Genomic DNA, 21419 nt, shown 5'->3' on the forward strand with positions numbered 1-21419 from the left:
TTATAATAATATAATAGGAGCAATGAAATAGATCTTTTTCTTTCTTCTTTTCCTTTTATTGTCCATTAGTTAAGCCTCTAATTAGGAAAAAGAGTAGACCTAAATATTGCCTTTTTAGCTTATGCTTTAAAATAAGTAAGTAGGAACATTGAATCAACTTGTCAAGAAATAAACTAGACTCACATAAATAATGTTGGTTATGTGACTTATATAGTAAAATTTCTCGTATCGTTGGGTTCAAATTTGGTGCGAAACATAAATTTTATAATATATTCCTCCATTTCATTTTATATGACACCATTTTATTGGATACAAATTTAAACCGAAAGAAAATATTTGAAATTTGTGTCCCAAACATGAAATTTGTGTCCCAAACAAATTAGTATAACATTTCTGTGTCATTCTTTAAGAATAAATTAAAAAAGAAAAAAATACCATACAAAATGGAGTAGAAAGGATAGCACCTATTTTCTTATTTCTTTACCTTTGCACGTTGCAATCGCATAATTGGAAAAACTTTCCTTCATGTGCTCCAGTTCGCATCAAACGTGGACACTTATGTGTAGTTGGCAGATAAATAACTAATTAATAATGTACAATTATTTACATTGTAATTGTAGAAAAATTCAACCTCCACCCTCCTCCCCTTGGCATCTCTCTCATTAATTTCAATTAGAAGCTTTGAAAGAGTAATTTGTGATCTTTTAAATGTCAATGATATGGTAAAACTAAAGCATAATTAACTGCATTAGCAACCCATATTACTAAGCGTTATTTATACACTAAGTTATAAATGTGTAATCACTATATAATATTTGTATAAACTAATGCATATACATTACACACTGATTATATACTGGTTTATAGATTTATTATATCGGTACTATGTATTATGTTCATCTTCTCCAACAACTGAAAATTTCTAGAATATTTGCATTTTTCGGTGAAAATTTGTATTTTACTCCTTTCTTTCATCCAAGTTTTCTCAACTTTGAATATAAATCTTTGGAGATAAGGAATGGTACAGTTGCTGAGGATATTTTTGTTGTTGGTAACGTTTGTGTTATCGCAACTGCATGTAGAGGGATTCTTTCTCTTTCCGTTTCTTTGACTTGAAACATTTATGGCTAAATTTTGTTAGGGTCAACTAAAGTAAACTATAGTAAGAGGATGGCTATTTATGTTTTAACAATCTTTGCTAATGATTTGTTGAGGAAAACTTAGAGGAGGCATAAGGTCTTAGGCCTGTCAATTTGTTAATGGGCCAAGCTTAGCTCAATAGTGGCCTAGTGGGCCATTCGTCACGTAGCCTGTTGGTCTGGCCTGGACGAAAAGAGACTAATGGGTAACAGGATAGAAGAATTAATCCGAGTAGCCGTCCACTCAATCACTTATACTAAAAATAGTCGACAGATATATATATAATATGTATAATTTATGTTTAATGTGTATATAATCCTATATAATCTATGTATATGGCTAGAAAAAGTAAATAATGAACATGGCAGACTACTTGTCTAAAAATGTTTGATGCGAAACATAAATTTATGTGTAAAAATATATTAAAATGACCAAGAATAGTAGGTATGGACTCATAATATTAAAAATACAATATGTTCAATGACAAAAAAAACCTCAAAGGTTAAATCCATAGATCTTAAATTGTTGATCTACCTTTGCCTACATTACACGCCATTGATGTGCGACCTTTTTCAGAATATTTCATAAATTCGGAATACTTTGTGCATCGGATTGTCCTTTATTTATGATTTTTTTCTTTGGCAATCTAATAACCGGCAAGAATTATCATCTTACGCAGCTCCCTTTCCAAAAGTTGTTTAAAATTACTCCTCGTTATTGAGGGTTTTTGGATTGACTTTTAAGCTGGTCAAATCAGCTTTTAAGCTGGTTTAACTTTTTTTAGTATTTGTCAAAGTTATAAAGTGCTTAAAATAAATTAAAACAGTTTAAAACATGCCAAAAGTAATATGTTATGCAACCCCAACTTATTATTTTTGGGCTTAAAAGTTATTTCTGCTGAAAAGTCACTTTTTTTTTTAATTCAATCCAAATAGACTCATTATCTAGTATAAAAAAAGGCACCATTCCCTCAGTTACTATAAAGGCATAAATAATAAATCTGAATGTACAAAGGAAAACAGAATACCGAGAGAGATTTAAAAAAAAATATTTGCAATCCAAATAGCAAATTATAGTATGCTCCAATAATTGCACTTGCTTGGTATATTGTATGGCACTGCTTACGGCAAACCCCACCAGAACCTGAGTGGTTCAATAAAAACAGAAAAGATTCTAAAAACAACTTACTCTTTCCAGAAAGGACAATAACTGTAGATAGACATTGTTATGAATAATCAAAAATGACAACATCACAAGCACATATATAGGCCTATTCTATTTTGTCCTTATTATAAATAATACTATCGCAGCATAGATTGACAATAATTACAACTGGACTATACCTATATCCTAAATAAATTCATATGGTGATTCAAAATTTAGAGAGTACACTAGTGGTCAGTACACTAGTGGTAAGTGCCATTTGGACTCTTCTATATATATATATATATATATATATATATATATATATGTGGGGGATCCAAGATTTTTCTGCGACGAGGACACAGTGTTCTGCTCAACTAATTTTCCCTAAAGGCTTTTAGTGTTCACGATGCCAAGTACGTTAAATTAATTAATTTTAAGGTATATACATATACATACACAGAATTTTTGGCGAAACTTACGGGGTCCGATGACTCCATATATATATATATATATATATATTCAGGAAGGCGCCGCGTAACAGTGTGTATGTATGTATAAGTTTCTTGTCTTTTCAATCTTTTACTCTTCAATCGTATACAAAGTAAGAGTCGAATGTACGTATTGTTTACCCTTAAAAATGGATAACAGTTGAATTTATACGCGATTTTAAGGATATGGAGACTAATTCAATACAAATGATAAATATAGCTTTAGATGAGCAAATTAAAGACAGAATAAACAGCCAAACTAGTTGTAGTGTTGAGTCCGGGCTCGGTATTAGCTTAACAATTAACCTGCCTTTGGTTCAGAGCCAAACACTTATGATGAACTACGACGTCAATGAGGAATGCTACCTGGTTGATCCTGCCAGTAGTCATATGCTTGTCTCAAAGATTAAGCCATGCATGTGTAATGTCATGGGCGGCTTTCCAGCCATGCCCCATGATCCCTTGGACGCGCCCCGTGGCGTCCTGGCCAGCCTCCCAACGCCCGTCGCCACGGTCGGCCCCGTGGTCTCGGCAGCTCCAAGTGACAAGCGCGCATGTGCCTCTGTCGCCCCACCGATAGCCATCGCCAGCGCCCAGCCACAGGCAAAAGCCGACAGCGCCGCGCGCGCAGACAATGCCGCGCGCGCAGACCCTGATGCTAAAGACAAAGTTGCTGCCAACGGACTTGCTGCTGCTTTGTAGAAGACTAAGTCCTTTTCATTGTAAATATAGAGTAGTTTTGCTGCATTTTCTTTAAGTGTGATTTTCCAGCTTTCATAGGTCTAGTCATGTAACTTTGGTTTATTTTTTTAAGCATTATTAAGGGGGACCAAGCAATCAAAACTTTCAAGCAAGCAAACAATTCTCTGTACTGGTGTCTCTCCCCCCCGACACCGTCTTGTTTTCTGTAATAGCTTTCATTCAATGCAATCAAGCTTTCTTTCATTCTCAATTCTCTTTTCTGCTCTCTTTCAATTGCTCATGACATTGGTTTTCCCGTACGGCACTGACAATCTAGTCTAGCGTACGGAGGGGACCTCAGTTGGCGGACAGCAACCGTACTGACATCGGTTGCCTAGCCTTACGTCGCCCTTCCAAGGAACTTCAGGAAGGCGCCGCGTAACAGTTGGTATCAGAGCCTAGGCTCGACATCGGACGAGGGATCACATTGCAATTACCACCATTTCTGACCATGGTGAATTATGGGGATCGCATCGCGACCCTTGAGGGAACGGTTGACGCATTACGGCCCATCGTGGAAATGGTGCCCGATCTAAAAACCAGCCTAGTGCAAAGGTTGGACGACCTGGACCGCAGACTCATCCAGGCCGAAGTTGACATAGAAAACATCAGCCGCGACTCTGAAGGAGACCGGCAAACAGCAGCCACAGAGGCAGCTGAAATTTTTGGTAAATTTGAGGTCCTCCAGCAGGAGCGTGCCGAGGATTTAGCCAACAGGGAACAAGAGGCAGACAGGGTGACTGCCATGCAACAAACCATTGACAACTTGACAGGCCAGCTCAATGTTGTCAATGCTGCTTTACAAGGCCTACTTCGAGGAGGCGGAAACCAATTTGGGGGTGGTGTGAACCTCGCCCCCATGGCACAAAAGCTGAAAATTCCTGAGCCAAAGCCATACAGTGGAGCTCGAAATGCCAAAGAAGTGGAAAATTTCATTTTCGACATCGAGCAATACTTCGATGCCGTGGGAAGCCTGGAAGAAGCTAAGAAGGTAGCAACTGCTGCCATGTATCTTCAGGGTGATGCCAAACTCTGGTGGCGGGTGAAGTACGAAGCCATCAAGGCAGGTGAAGATGCCCTCGACACATGGGCGGAACTGAAGGCAGCCATACGCCTACAGTTCTTCCCCGAAAATGTTGAGTACAATGCCAGGAGAAAGTTGCGGGAGCTCCGCCAGACCAAATCAGTGCGAGATTACGTGCGGGAATTCTCCGCGCTCATGCTGAACATCCGGGACATGGGGGACAAAGACAAACTCTTCACCTTCCTGGAAGGGTTGAAACCTTATGCCCGGATGGAGTTGCAGAGACAAAGGGTAGACACGTTGCCTAAGGCAATCCAAGCAGCAGAGTGCCTTGGGGATTACCAAGTGGAAGCCCGGAAGGATAGGCCTCAACAGCCTGTCCGAGGAGGATACAAAGGGGGCCAACCAAACACTAGTGGCCCTAGCAGAAGTGGAGGAGACCGGAGTGCACCCAAATCCAAGACTCCCTCTTCCGGCAGTACTAGTGCTGCATCTAACAACAATGATCGGGGGAGGAAGCCCCCCTCAGGATGTCGCCATTGCGGCGGACCACATTGGAATAATGAATGTCCACATGCACAGATGAATGCCCATCAAGCTTTTGAGGATGGGACGGATGACGACGCCGATGATGCGGACCAGACCGAGCCAGTAGGTGCATTCAATGCAATTGTTGGCTCCATTTCTGAGCCCTTAGCGGGTACCAGTGCCGGTATCCGCAAGAAGAAGGACCCCTGTCCAATTGCCAGGAAAGGAAATAAGAAGGCGAATTTGAGGACTCCTCCTCATCAAGAGAGGACCCTAATGTTCGTTGACATGAAGGTAAATGGCAAGCCCATTCGGGCAATGATAGACACAGGTGCCACCCACAACTACTTAGCCTCGACTCAGGTGGAGCGTCTTGGACTAGTCGTAGGAAAGGGCAAAGGTCGTGTGAAGGCTATCAACTCACCACCTCAACCAGTGGGTGGAATAGCCAAAGAAGTACCAGTGAAGCTTGGCCCTTATGAAGGAAAGTTCAACCTGCGCGTAGTGATCATAGATGACTTTGAGTTAATCGTGGGGTTGGAATTCCTGAGACAGACCAATACCATGCCCGCACCGTATGCAGACATGCTGCTGATGATGGGGGCAAATGGGGCCAAGCCCTGCATTATTCCGTGCATTCCCATGAAGATGGCAGCCGAGAACATCTCGGCCTTGCAGTTGAAGAAGGGGGTAAAAAGACATGAACCCACGTTCCTGGCTACCCTCTGCATGGAAGATATAGAACGCTCCTCGGGTCCCATTCCTGCACCCGTGAAGGAGTTACTTCTGGAATTTGAAGACATCATGCCACAAGACATGCCAAAGCGTCTTCCGCCTAGGCGAACTGTGGACCATGAGATTGAGTTGGTGCCGGGTGCGAAGCCACCTGCCCGGGCGCCATACAGAATGTCACAACCCGAACTCGCCGAGCTTCGGAGACAATTGACGGAAATGCTAGACACAGGGATCATTGTGCCCTCTAAGTCCCCATACGGGTCCCCTGTGCTATTCCAAAAGAAACATGATGGTAGTTTGCGACTCTGCGTGGATTACCGGGCTCTAAACAAAATCACCGTGAAAAACAAGTACCCTATTCCGCTAATGGCAGACTTGTTTGATAGACTGGGTGGTGCGACGGTATTCACCAAAATAGACCTGAGGACAGGTTATTGGCAAGTTCGGATTGCCGATGGTGATGAGCACAAGACGACCTGTGTGACAAGATATGGGTCGTACGACTTCCTGGTTATGCCCTTTGGCCTGACTAACGCGCCAGCCACATTTTGCACCTTGATGAACCAAGTCTTCCGAGAATACATTGACGAATTCGTCGTGGTTTATTTGGATGACATTGTGGTATATAGCCAGACACTAGAAGAACACCTGGAGCATTTGCGGAAGGTCCTAGCCCGATTGCGGGAGCACGAACTATATGCGAAGCTATCCAAGTGCTCCTTTGCTCAGAAACAAATTGACTTCCTCGGACATGTCATCGAGGAAGGGAGGATCAAGATGGACCAGCAGAAGATTCAGGCCATTACAGAATGGCCGCCTCCTAAGGATATACATGCCTTGAGGTCGTTCCTTGGCCTATGCAACTTCTATCGGCGGTTTGTGAAAAGTTACTCCCTCATTGCAGTGCCGCTGACAGAACTTCTCAAGAAGGCCACCCCGTGGGATTGGGGCCCCAAGCGGGCAAAGGCCTTCGACGCATTGAAGATGGCTATGTCCAGTAGCCCAGTCTTGGCCCTCCCTGACTTGGCCAAGCCATTCGAAGTGCAAACGGATGCCTCCGACTATGCACTTGGTGGAGTATTGCTACAAGAAGGGCATCCCGTAGCGTACGAGAGCCGGAAACTGAAGGATGCAGAGCGACGCTATGCCGCCCATGAGAAAGAATTATTGGCTGTCGTTCATTGCTTACGCCTTTGGAGGCATTATCTACTGGGAGCCCCATTCGTGGTCAAGACAGACAATACAGCCGTTAGCCATTTCATGACCCAGCCAAAGCTGAATGGACGACAGGCTAGGTGGCAGGAACTCCTAGCGGAATTTCACTTCAACCTGGAGTACCGAAGTGGAAAGACCAATCATGTTGCTGATGCACTCAGTCGGAGAGCTGATCTAGCATCGATGTGTGTTCTCGCCGCCCTAAAGGGAAGCGAAGTAACCACCACCATAAAAGACCAGATACAGGATCTACTCATCAAGGATCCTGCTGCACAGTATTTGGTTGATTTGGTAGGACAGGGCAAGACTCGCCAGTTCTACACCGAAGATGGGTTCCTGAAGGTGAAAGGGAACCGACTTTATGTTCCTAAAGGAGGAGATCTGCGACGGACTCTTCTTGCAGAATGCCACGATACTTTGTGGGCCGGTCATCCCGGCGAGGAACGCACCATGGCATTGCTTCGCCGTGCATATTATTGGCCTCAAATGGTCGATGACGTCGCTCAGTATGTGAAGACTTGTCTAGTATGCCAAAAAGATAAGTCAGACCGCTTGACGCAGGCAGGGCTCTTGGAACCACTAGCTGTACCAAAAAGACCTTGGGAAAGCGTTTCCCTGGACTTCATCACCGGATTGCCCAAGGTCGGAGATCTCACAACTATCTTGGTTGTGGTGGATCGGTTTTCCAAGTATGCTACCTTTATAGCAGCCCCACAATATATATCAGCAGAAGATACAGCTCGACTATTCTTCTCTCATGTCGTCAAGTATTGGGGCTTACCTAAAGACATTGTTAGTGATCGCGACTCACGCTTCACTAGCAATTTTTGGACCCAACTCTTTAAGTGCCTCGGGTCAAAATTGAGTCATAGCTCAAGTTTTCATCCGCAATCTGATGGCCAGACGGAGCGATTCAATGGCATGCTAGAGGAATATCTCCGGCACTTTGTGACCGGATCGCAGAAGAATTGGGTGAAGCTTCTGGATGCTGCTCAACTGTGTTTCAATTCACAAAAGAGCTCAAGTACCAACAAAAGCGCTTTTGAAATTGTTACCGGACAGCAACCGCTACTCCCACACACAGTGAACGCACCAAACATGTCAAAATCTCCTCGGGCTGCCAGCTTCTCAAAAGAATGGAAGCAAAATTTGGAGATAGTGCGGAGCTATCTTGTCAAAGCCCAAAAGCGGATGAAGAGGCATGCTGATCAGAATCGCCGCTTTGTGGAATACCAGGTGGGAGACAAAGTGATGGTCAAAATCCCAAAGCGGTACTTGTTTGCAGGGGTCCATGACCCTCGCCTATTGCAAAAATATATTGGACCCTTGTCCATTGAAAGGCGCATTGGGAAAGTTGCATACCGGGTGGATACCCCAGCTTGGTGGAAAATCCATCCTGTTTTCCATGTCAGTCTCCTGAAACCTTTTCGGGAAGATGTGGAGGATCCTTCACGAAGCCAACTCACAATACCAAGTATTCGAGGCCCCAATTCAACCGGAAAAAGGCGTGCTGAAGCTATTCTTGATGATCGAGTGATTCACGCCTCAAGAAAAGATCACCAGGAGTTCTTGGTGAAATGGCAGGGATGTGATGCAGAGGAGAATACTTGGGAGAGGGGAACAAACCTCAAAGCCTACAAGAGCCTGATTGATGATTACCTTGCAAGGAAGGCGCCGAGGACGTCGCCAACTCAGGTGGGGGAGAATGTCATGGGCGGCTTTCCAGCCATGCCCCATGATCCCTTGGACGCGCCCCGTGGCGTCCTGGCCAGCCTCCCAACGCCCGTCGCCACGGTCGGCCCCGTGGTCTCGGCAGCTCCAAGTGACAAGCGCGCATGTGCCTCTGTCGCCCCACCGATAGCCATCGCCAGCGCCCAGCCACAGGCAAAAGCCGACAGCGCCGCGCGCGCAGACAATGCCGCGCGCGCAGACCCTGATGCTAAAGACAAAGTTGCTGCCAACGGACTTGCTGCTGCTTTGTAGAAGACTAAGTCCTTTTCATTGTAAATATAGAGTAGTTTTGCTGCATTTTCTTTAAGTGTGATTTTCCAGCTTTCATAGGTCTAGTCATGTAACTTTGGTTTATTTTTTTAAGCATTATTAAGGGGGACCAAGCAATCAAAACTTTCAAGCAAGCAAACAATTCTCTGTACTGGTGTCTCTCCCCCCCGACACCGTCTTGTTTTCTGTAATAGCTTTCATTCAATGCAATCAAGCTTTCTTTCATTCTCAATTCTCTTTTCTGCTCTCTTTCAATTGCTCATGACATTGGTTTTCCCGTACGGCACTGACAATCTAGTCTAGCGTACGGAGGGGACCTCAGTTGGCGGACAGCAACCGTACTGACATCGGTTGCCTAGCCTTACGTCGCCCTTCCAAGGAACTTCAGGAAGGCGCCGCGTAACAGTGTGTATGTATGTATAAGTTTCTTGTCTTTTCAATCTTTTACTCTTCAATCGTATACAAAGTAAGAGTCGAATGTACGTATTGTTTACCCTTAAAAATGGATAACAGTTGAATTTATACGCGATTTTAAGGATATGGAGACTAATTCAATACAAATGATAAATATAGCTTTAGATGAGCAAATTAAAGACAGAATAAACAGCCAAACTAGTTGTAGTGTTGAGTCCGGGCTCGGTATTAGCTTAACAATTAACCTGCCTTTGGTTCAGAGCCAAACACTTATGATGAACTATGAGCAAAATTAAAAATTTTGAATCACTTTTGGGAGCAAAGACAATAAATGTATATTGCCTTGATATGCGTGTTACAATGTGTTTATTGAATAATCAGCTTCCCCTTTATATAGTATGAGAGTTTTACCTTAAGTACAATTCTAAGAAAGGTAAAAATCTTTCTTTTCGCTAATCTCTCATCCGCTGCCAATAAGAGCCGAGATTCACGCCGTGATATCTAGTTGGGCACGAATATCACGGCCCTTTGTTAATCGTGTGCGGTCGTTTGGTAATGCTTGTCGAAGTCTTGGAACTCGAATCGGATCCGGGGGCGTGGCCTCGATGGCTCCGAGGGTAAGTGTTTTGTTCGGGCCTTGATACGAGAGGCTCCTGACTTTGATTCTGATTCCTTGTAGTTACGTCCTTGCTTCATTTGCCCCACCGGAAAATCAGGGTGCTCATTAACCTCGATTTTACCCGTATACAGATAGTCCCCTCATTTCTGAGAGAGTAGGTTTGCCGAAACGATAGATGTTCTCCGGTTTCTTCCTCCGTACGTTACGACGAGGAAGTCGAAACGTTCCATCAGATGCGTCGTTCTGACTTCGGACGCGTGTCAATCATCAGTTGGTGCCTCCTAATACGAAGCGTCGCCTACTTCCTCTATAAAAGCTTCAATCCCCTCTTCTTTCTCCACTTTTCGATCAAGCCTCTACCTTCAAATTCTCTAGCTATTACCAACTACCTTCAAACTTTCATATCTTCAAATCCTCATAGTTGTTCTTAGATTTTTACCCAGATTTTCTTCGAACCTTCTTACTATGTTATTCAACCTTTAAACTTGTTCTTTCAAACCTCTATACTTTTGCTTTAAATGTTCAAACTTTCTTAGATAATAATGGCAAAAACTTCCAAGTCAGTCCTCAGTAGCTTGCCACTTCATCTTATCAGCCGGCCGCCGGTACTGAGGTGGTCGTTCCCGAAATAGTTATTCTCGAGACGACTGCTCCAGAAGTGGTTGCCACCGAGTCGACTGTCACCGAACCAGCTCCCGATCACCCCTTAAAAATGTTTATTCCCGGGGGCTGTTCAATTGCGAGAAACCTTTATCCAAACAGGATCAGGGTGAGGGAGCATCGAGGTATATATGTTCTGTCACCGAAAACGTCCTTCCAGCAGTTCGAGAGGATTGTAAATGGGAAGGCAAAGATGTAGTAGTCCATGGGCTTGAGGATGCTATTACTACCCACGTGGAGGGGTATTTAAGTTTTTACACTTACTCCTTCACACTGGGCCGGTAGACCCGGTTTCTTTGGATTTTTGCAAGAGGTACGAGATGTGCCTTGGGCAAATCCACCCATCTCTGTGAAGGATCGTGATCTTCCTCCGTTACTTCATTAACAACACCGAGTCTTGTTGGTTCACCATCGATCAACTGCTCCGTCTATACAGTCTCCGAATTTTTCGAGGGGGATTAATCAAGCTCACTTGGTGGACCAGCAAGGCCCCCTTCTCAAGTATTGACAAAGATCGAGACCGAGGCTGGTAGGGATACTTCGTTCGGGTGAAGACCGAAGATCTGATTCCTCCCGAGTTTATGCCATTCCCCGAGAAGTGGAATGCATCTCGTAAGTGCAGCCCTTCCTTAAATGTTAATTTTTCCTCATTCTCTTTCTCATCTTTCGTGTTTATAGTCGTGCAACTTTTGCTCGGGTTCCAAATGCTGTCCCCCGGCTTAAGGAGTGGATCGAAGGCATCTGCAAATAGATGTCATACTTCGATCGCTCATGGCACAAGCTTTCTAAGGGCCTACGGGAGGCCCGTTCTCGTGGTAAGGTTCTCCTTCAAATAGCTATTATCGTGTCCTTAACTTACATCATACTAACCTTTCTTCTATCTTTTATAGGTTTGCCTAAGACTACTGAGCTTAGGCCTTTGGAAGGGGACGAGGATGTATCCTTGTTCGTTGATCCCTCCGTTACGGGATAGCCTGGGGCTACCGGGGGCTACCGGGTCCTAAGGTGAAACCAAAGAAGAGGGTGGCTCGCAAGACGAGGAAGAACACTAGCTCCCGGGTGCCAGACTCCGATTTGCTTCTCCGGCTCAGGGATGAGTCAAAAGAAGATGACATTTTTATCTCCCATGGATTGACCCCTCTTGGGGAGCAGGCGGCAGCTGAGGGGGAGACTCGTAAGGCTGACCACCCTCAGACTCGAGAGGCCGATATGGAGACGGGGGATGGGACCCCCAGGATGTCGGTTCTGCTCCAAAGGAAGCGCTCGGTGTAATAGAAATTATGGGGACGCCTTCCTACACTGAGTCCATGCTAGAGGAGGCCCAAGCTGGAATAGAGAAGTCCAATTAATGAGTTCATGGCACAGATGATCCCATTCTTTCTTTCTTTGATGGTGTGGACTCGTCTACTTTGGAAGATTTTTCCAGGTTGTGCGACCTGGAAGTCCCGAATAATGCTATATCTTCGAAAGTTGGTGGGCCGAGTTCAAGCCCAAAATTGATTAAATAATTTCTCGCTTCGAGTGTGGACCCCGGTCGTAAGAGATCGGTTATCCTTACTGTCCCGGAGGATGCCCGGATTCTATCTGATCCCGTGGGAGTAGCCAGCTACCTCCGATGCCTGGTGACCGAGGAAGACCAAGCAAAAATGAGCGAGGTGGACGTGCCATGTCTTTTTCAATGAGGCCTATCATGCGCTGAGCCGGGTAAGGCATCGTTACGTCTTTTTGAATCTCACTTAGGTTTTGATATCTCTCATGACCTTTATTGTTTTGTAGGCCTCAATACTTCACCATAAAAGCTTCCTCTGGTGCCGTGTCGAGGTCAATCAACTCGAGCTTGAGCTCAAGGAGAATGCTCAAAAAAGGGATACGTACAACCCCCTCAGCGAGCAACAAGACGGGGTCATCAAGGACTTTCAGGCCGAGCTGGATAGGGCTCAGAAGGAAGCATCGGCCCTGAGGTGAGAGCATGCCGACTTTGTTGAAAAGGTAAAGGTCTTTGAAGTTAGAAACGAGGAACTAGTCGTAGTGGCTAACGACAAAACTTCACAGATCCAACAGAAGATCGACTAGGTCGACCAACTCCGAAAGAAAATGAACAAGATCTAGGCCATGGCCGATGGGTGGAAGAGCAAGATGGATCTGCTGGCTTCGAAAAAGAAAATCGCCCAGGCAAAGCTGACATCGGTGGAGGTTCAACTTCGGGTGGCAAAGGAGAAAGCTGACAAGTGGGCTCAGCTAAATTAAGATCTCTGAGCACAACTGATCTCGGTTGTCGTAGAACGGGACACCCTCGGTAGAGAGCACGAGGCAATGAAGTCCAAGCTGGAAACAACCTCTGCCGATGCTGAGGAGATGGTAGCCCAATACAAGGCCCATGTCGAAGCATCCAAGGCCCTCCTGAAGACCAATGCTGAATATATGAAGTGGTTGTCTTGAAGAGAGACCCACGAGGAAATCCACGCCCGAGGGTTAAACATGTCGGCCGAGATCGAGGAAGCAATAATGCTTGAGGCCGAGGTGAAAAAACTTTCCAAGCCTGAAGGTGCCAAAGGCTCTAAGGGTTCTGAGGGGTCCGAAGGCTCCGACGGTTCTGGCGACGAGTCGGGCCCCGGTGAATATCGGGCATGAATGCCTTAGAACTTTTTAAGTTTTTGTCATGTGTATATTTTTTGTTTATTTTGCGGCTGTTTTTGTTGGGCCTTTGTAAATACATTCTGGAATATATAAAATTTCCCTTTCTGGCAATTTCAAGTCTCCACGTTTTTAGGATCTTTTCATAATCTTTATTTTTGCAAATATTTCTAACGCCTTAGCATAGAATCAAATGAAGTAATAAGTTGTTCGTTTTTCATATGTCTGAATAGGGCCCAACCTCGATGTAACTTTATTTGCTCGAGGCCTTGAAAACTTAGTATGACCAGTAGTTTCCCAAGATGCTTAAGTGATTTTAGACGATATGTTTTCCAAGGGTAACCTTTTAGCATGTTTTGAATTTTTATAAAGGCCTTATGTTCCAATTACGTGCTTCAGACGTCTCCGAGCTATTTTTTGGGGTGGCCATAGCCTTTCGTCTTTAGGCACTACATAATAGGTTTTGTGCCTCCGAGATTTGGTAGCCCGAGTTGCTCGAACTTATTTTGATCGACATTCCCCAAGTAGGGGTAGCCCTTGGGCTCGATAGTCCCCGAATAGGGATAGCCCTTAGGCTCGATAATCCCCGAATAGAGGTAGCCCTTAGGCTCTATGTTTGAAGAGGCAAAAATACATAATAGAAAGGTGGAAAATTTCTTTCATTTTTATGTGTAGAGTACACGATCGAAAGCATGTAAAAGCTCGTATTATGGATAAGGTGGCCAACACGAGCACAGTACATTTGATCGTTTGTCCCTTAGAATAAATCCTAACCATCGAGCCTAAGCTGTTCAAGTACAAAGTTTCCTTCTTTCCTTGCTTAAAAACCTAAACCCGAGGGTGATGGCCCCAGTATTCGAGATTGATCTTGAGAGGGCTCGGATACTGTTGATGCGCCCATTGACTCCGATTTAAAACTATTTTTCGACTTTAAGTTAGCACAATTTACTATTGCCTTATTAAAAACCTTGCCGAAAAATCCATTTGGGACAAAATCGGATCAAGGAAAAAAGAGTGAAATGCGTGCTTTCAGACCTAATAGTCACATTCTCCTTCGGATGTTGCCTGCAAATGTTAGTCTGATTGATAACATTATAAGAAAGTAAATGAGATCGTACCTTAGTAGTAGTACCACTTTAAGTGTGTCACGTTCCAGTTGTTCGGTAGCCGTGCACTGTTTCCTGCTTCAAGATTGTACGAGCCCTCGCTGGTAATTCTGACGACTCGATATGGTCCTTCCCAATTCGTCCCAACATTCCCTCGTTAAGGTTTCTAGTATGTAGTGGTACTTTTCTTAACACCAAGTCCCCGATCTTGAAGTGTCGGAGGTTGGCTCTTTGGTTGTAATATCTTTCTATTCGCTATTTTTGGGCGGTCAACCGGACTTGGGCGGCCAACCGGACTAGGGCGGTCTCTCGTTTTTCATCCAATAGTTGCAGGCTCATACTCATGGCCTCACCATTTGATTCTTCGATCGCATATCGGAACTTGAGGTTCAGTTCTCCTACTTTGACCGGTATTAATGCTTTATCACCGTAGAACAATGAAAACAGGGTGGCCCTGGGACTAGATTTCGATGTTGTACGGTACGTCCACAAGACTTCGGGCAGAATTTTCTTCCACTTCCCTTTGGCATCGGTCAACCTCTTTTTCATGTTTTGGAGTATGGTTGTTATTGTAGATTCCGCTTGTCCGTTCCCACTAGGGTGATAGGGTGTGGAGAGTATCTTTTTAATCTTGCGGTCTTCGAAAAACTTGTTTACCTTGATGCCGATGAATTGCTTCCCATTATCACACACAATCTCGATCGGTATCCCGAACCGGCATATTATGTGGTCCCAAATGAAGTCAATGACTTCTTTTTCCCAGACTTTCTCGAACGCTTGAGCTTCGACCTATTTAGAGAAATAATCGATCATAAACAATATGAATTAAGCCTTACCAGGTGCCCACGCCAGGGGACTGACGATGTCTATTCCCCATTTCATGAATGCCCATGGGGACAAGACCGAATGGAGTAGCTCTTCGGGTTAATGGATCATCGGTGCATGTCTTTGGCAGTCGTCGCATCTTCGTACAAAGTCCTTTGCATCTTTCTCCATATCGAACCTGTAATAGTCAGCCCTGATTATCTTCCAAACCAAAGATTTCTCCCTCGAATGGTTTCCGTAGGTGCCTTCGTGAACTTCTCTCAAGACATATTCGGTATCTCCCGGCCCCAAGCATATGGCGAGCGGGCCGTCGAATGTTCTTCTGAACAAAGTCCCTTCGGACAGGCTGAACCTGGGTGCCTTCGTGCGTAGCGCTCTCGATTCTTTAGGATCCAAGGGTAACTTCCCAGTCTTCAAATAGTCAATGTATTCGTTTCACCAATTCCACGCTAAACTTGTTGAGTTTATTTCAGCATGGCCTTCTTCCACTACCGATTTCATGAGTTATACTACTGTTCCTGGGCTGAATTCATCATCATCAACTGATGACCCAAAGTTAGCCAGAGCATCGTTCCTGCAATTTGTCTAAATACCTTCGCATTCATTCCTCCTTTACTTCAAACGTCCCATTGACTTGATTTACCACAAGGAGGGAGTCACACTTGGCATCGACCACCTCGGCCCCAAGGATTTTAGCTAATTTGAGACCTGCAATTATGGCCTCATACTCAACCTCATTGTTAGTCAATTTCACGGTTTTAATAGACAGCCTAACTACGTTACCCGTAGGCGGCTTCAACACGATGTCGAGTCCAGACCCCTTTGTGTTCGAGGCACTATCCGTAAAGAGGGTACAGATTCCCGAGGAAGTCTCCGAGGTTAACAACAATTCCTTTTCTACTTTGAGTATTAAGGCCGGCATAAAGTCGGCCACGAAGTCAGCCAAAATTTGTGATTTGATGGCGGTTCAGGGTCGATATTTGATATCGTACTCGCTAATTTCTACGGTCCATTTCGCCAACTATCCCGAGAGCTTAGGTTTGTGCATTATCTTCCTTAGTGGGTGAGAAATTACGACACATACGGGGTAGGATTGAAAATACGACTTTAACTTTCTGGAGGCGCTTAACAAAGCGAGTGCCAATTTTTTCAGGTGAGGATACCTTGTTTCGGCCTCGCCTAGAGTTCTACTAACATAGTAAATAGGAAATTGCGTACCTTTCTCTTTTCGAACCAGGACTCCACTTACAGCTACCTCAGATAGCGCCAAGTACAGGTACAACTACTCATCCGCCTTCGGAGTATGGAGCAAGGGTGGACTCGAAAGGTACTGTTTGAGTTCCTCCAAAGCTTGTCGGCATTCCGGAGTCCAAGAAAAGCTATTCTTCTTCTTCAATAATAAGAAGAACCGATGGCTCTCATCGGAAGACTTCGATATAAACCGGCCCATGACGGCTATGCGGCCGGTTAGCCTCTGAATAGCCTTGACACTGTCCACCATGGTTATGTCTTCTATATCTTTGATTTTATTGGGATTGATCTTAATCCCTCGGTTAGACACCATGAATCCAAGGAATTTCCCGGATCCGACCCCGAATGCGCATTTCTCCGGGTTCAACTTCATATTGAATCTCTACAGTATGTCCAAGGATTCCTACAAATGTTTCAAATGGTCCTCTGCTTGCAGGGACTTAACTAACATATATTCAATATTAACTTCCACTGATTTTCCTATTTGTTTTTCGAACATCCGATTTACTAGGCATTGATAAGTAGCACAAACGTTCTTTAGTCCGAATGACATTACGTGATAACAATAGGAGCCGAATTTAGTGATAAATAAAGTTTTTTCTTGATCGCCCGGATTTATCCGGATTTGGTTGGACCCGGAATAGGCGTCGAGAAAGCAGAGTATCTCGTGCCCGGCCATTGCATTGATCATGCAATCGAAGTTAGGCAAAGGAAAAGAGTCCTTAGGGCACACCTTGTTCAAGTCTTTATAATCTATGCACATTCTTAATTATTTCCCTTTTTAGGCACTACCACTACGTTAGTTAACCAATCCGGGTACTTAACTTCCCGAATGGAACTTATTTTAAGGAGTTTGGATACATTGTCTTTGATGAATGCATGCTTGACTTCGGATTGAGGCCTCCTCTTCTGTTTAACTAAGTGAAAATTCGAATCCAAGCACAACTTATGAGTGGTTATTTCTAGTAGGATCCCTGTCATATCAAGATGGAACCAAGCAAAACAATCTATGTTAGCTATAAGAAATTTAATGAGTTTTTTCCTGAGCTCGGGAGTTAATCCCGTGCCCAGGTATACCTTCTGATCAGGCAAGTGTTCGACCAATATGACTTACTCCAGCTCCTCAACCGTTGATTTGGTGGCATCGAAATCATTAGGGGTGATGAACGACCTAGGGACTCCGTAATCATTATCCTCGCCTACTTCTTGCTTCTCCGGTTCGGTCGGGGCTGGTATCGGTGACTGCTATTTAGTTTCTTCCTTCCAAATCGGTTTCGTGTTCTTTGATGTCGAGAGTGCGGACAACGAGATCACCTCATCGACCGTGAATATTTCTTTTGCGACCGACTGCTATCTGTAAACCGTCTTGATTCATCCCGTTGTGGGGAACTTTAGTGCCTGGTGTAGTGTCGACTGTATTGCCCTCATGTTGTGAATCCATGGTCTTCCGAATAGATCATTATATCTCATATCCCCTTCCATCACATAGAATTTTATTTCCTGAATGGTCCCGATGGTGTTTACCGGTAAGGTTATCTCCCCTTTAATAGTTTCGCATGCCATGTTGAATCTGTTTAAAACTCAGACTACCGGCACTATTTGGTCTTGTACATCTAACTGCTCTACGAACCTCGATCTGATGATATTGGCTGAGCTACCTAGATCAATCAACACACACTTAACTCGAAATTTATTTATAAGTACAGATATTACTAGTGCATCACTATGCGGTTGCACGATGCCTTCAGCATCTTCATCGTTGAATGAAATGGTTCCCTCCGGGATATAATCTCGGGTTCATTTTTCCCTTATGATGGACATCTTAGTGTGCTTTAGCATTGGTCCCTGGGGGACGTCGACTCCACCAATGATCATATTAATGACGTGTTGAGGTTCCTCTTGTTCTGTCTATTTGTTGGAGTCCCTATTCCTGAAGTGATTTTTGGCTCGATCACTCTAAAATTCCCGGAGATGCCCATTATTGAATAGCCGGGCCACTTCTTCTCTTAAGTGTCGGCAGTCCTCGGTTCTATGGCCATGAGTGCCATGATACTTACACATTAAGTTAGGGTCGGACTCTAATGGTCGAGGCCACTTGGTATCTTTGATGCGCCCGATGGTAGATACGATGTTGGCAACATCGACATTAAAGTTGTGTTCCGATAACCATGGTGCTTCCCTGGCCCTGAGTGGCCTGTCGAAACCGGTTTTGCTCAAGAGTCCCTGGCTACTGTGGTCTCGATCATTTCTCTTTTCGTTTCTCGCGGGGTTGCCCCCAGATTCGTTACCCCTTTGATCTTTGCTATACGGTAGATACCAATATCTGCTCGGTCTTGGTCCATGATCAACGACCCTCTTAGGCCTGTCATTAGTTCTGATGGGATAAATGGACCCGGAGGGGGTCCCTAGCTGATCGTCCTCATCTCTGATTTTTGATTGGTACATGTTATGGACGTAGGCCCAAGTTACCGCCAAATACTCTATCAAATTCTGTTTCAACTGCTATGAAGCCAAGAAGCTTCAGGGGTTGAGCCCTTGAGTGAACGCCTGAACGGACCAATCATCCGCAACCGGGAGAAGATCCATCCGTTCCATTTAAAACCTCGATACAAATTCCCTGAGCATTTCGTTATCTCTTTGTTTTACCTTGAAAAGGTCTGATTTTTTAGTTTCGACCTTGATGGCCTCGGCTGTAACGCCACGACTTGTTGTTTTAAGAATTAACATTTTGTTCAGCGGCTTAATGTCCCGATCATCTTTGTAATGTGTATTATGAATTGCGTGTGTGATCGAGTTTGATTTTAGGAAGATTCAGAACTAAACTGAAAGAACAATTCTTATTTTTGAAGCTTAAATAAAAAGAGTTGATCGGAGTTGGCTTTTGAGAAAATGACTTCGAAACAGAATTTTGATGATGTCAATAGCTTAGTATGGTGATTTTGGACCTAGGCATATGTCCGGATTTGGATTTGGAAGTTCGTAGGATAATTCGGCATATTTCGGCGAAAAGTTGGAAAATGAAGTTCATAAAATATTCTTAAATTCGACCGTAAGTCGATTGGTTGATAACGAGGTTGGATTTCGAATCTGGAAATTGGAACAACTCCATTACGTCATTTATGACTTGTGCGCAAAATTTGATGTCATTCCGGGTTAATTTGATATGTTTTGGCACGAGTTTTGGAAGTTGGAAGATTTAGAAATTTATGAGTTTGATTCCTGGTGCGATTTGTAGTTTCGACGTTGTTTGATATGGTTTGAGGCCTCGAGCATCTCCGCATTATGTTTTAGGACTTGTTGGTATGTTTAATTGAGGTCCTGAGTGCCTCGGGTATGTTTCGGGTGAGTTTTGAACGAGTTTGGATATTTCGGCACTCTAATGATATTCTAGGAACAATAGGAGTGTGGGGGCACATTTTGGAGTGCTAAGGCAAAGCCTCATGTGCGGAACGCAGAAGGAAAATTGTGGGCCACAGAGGTGAAGTGGGGACCGCAGAAATCCTCTTGCGGCCGCAGAAATCCTCTGGCGGCCGTAGAAAGGGAATTCTGTAGGTTCGATGGTCTAACTTCAAAAGCTTATATCTTTTTATCTATAAGGAATTTGGTAATGATCCAAAAACGAAAGTTGTATCCCTTTGAGTCTAGTTTTCAGAAAGATAAACTAATCATCATTTGTACATTTGTACCGAAAGTTATAGTCAATTTACTAAAGCCTTGTAGTGCAGCGGCTGCTGAAGTGTGGCCGCACAATTTGGATTGCGGTCGCAGAGTACTTAAATGTGCGGACCGCACAATAATTTTGTGGTCAGCACTTTGGAGGTCAGATGTGGTACCATATAAACAAGATTTTCATCTTAGTTTTCATTTTTGGACCTAGAGAGCTCGGTTTGTAGCGATTGTTTTCAAGAAAATTATCAGGGTAAGTGATTCTAACTCGGATTTGGTTAATATACATGAATATATCATTATTTTCATCATTTATTTAGTATTTTGAGATAGAAATTTTGGAAAAAAATGTAGAAGTTTCATAAAATAAATTTTTGGGATTTGAATATCGATTTAGAGTCGGATTTGAGTGAAACTAGTATGGTTGGACTCGTATCGGAATGGGTGTTCAGATTTTGTAAAAATTCTGTTGGGTTCCGAGATGCGGGCCCCGCATTGACTTTTGGTTGATTTTTTAATGTAAAATTTTAAGTTGATGTTTTATTATCCAAAATTATTTTCGATGAATTTTAATGAAATTATACAATTAATTTAGTTAGATTTGAGCTGTCCGGAGGTCAATTCAAGCAAGAAGGCAATTTTGGAATATCGGCCTAACTTCAAAAATGTAAGTATCTTGTGTAACCTTGAGTGGAGGAACTACCCCTTAGGCATTGAATCTTATGTGGAAGTTATGTGATTGAAAGTCGTGTACGCGAGGTGACGAGTACGTACTCGCACTTATATGTGCAAATTTTGTTGGTTTAAAGTCTTTGGCGTTTTTATGTATTAAATTGGATAATTTTTCTCATTTAGTAAATCCTTGAATTTGTCATGCCTCATTCCTTATTTGTCGAGTTTGTATTTTATATGATAATTTGGTGTGATTGTCACTTAGATTTTTATGTGAATTACATGTGCTTATTGATTTGATATTTTCTTGAAATTTAATTCCTTATGGATTTTCCATCTGCAGAAAAAATTAATTAAATAACTTTAAATTGAGGTGTTAATATAATTATCAAAAATTTAGATTTAAGAAGGCTTTGTTCCTTGATGAATTACTTTTCAGTTCATGTTGTTGAAATTGGTATCGAGTTATAAAGTCGTAAATCATATTGAGGCAAAGTGCTAAATTGTGAAATATTATTCTGTTGAGTTGTTCACTCCCGGATATTTTTGTTAAG

Source organism: Nicotiana tomentosiformis, chromosome 12 (assembly GCF_000390325.3).
Source record: "Nicotiana tomentosiformis chromosome 12, ASM39032v3, whole genome shotgun sequence".
Lineage (NCBI taxonomy): Eukaryota > Viridiplantae > Streptophyta > Magnoliopsida > Solanales > Solanaceae > Nicotiana > Nicotiana tomentosiformis.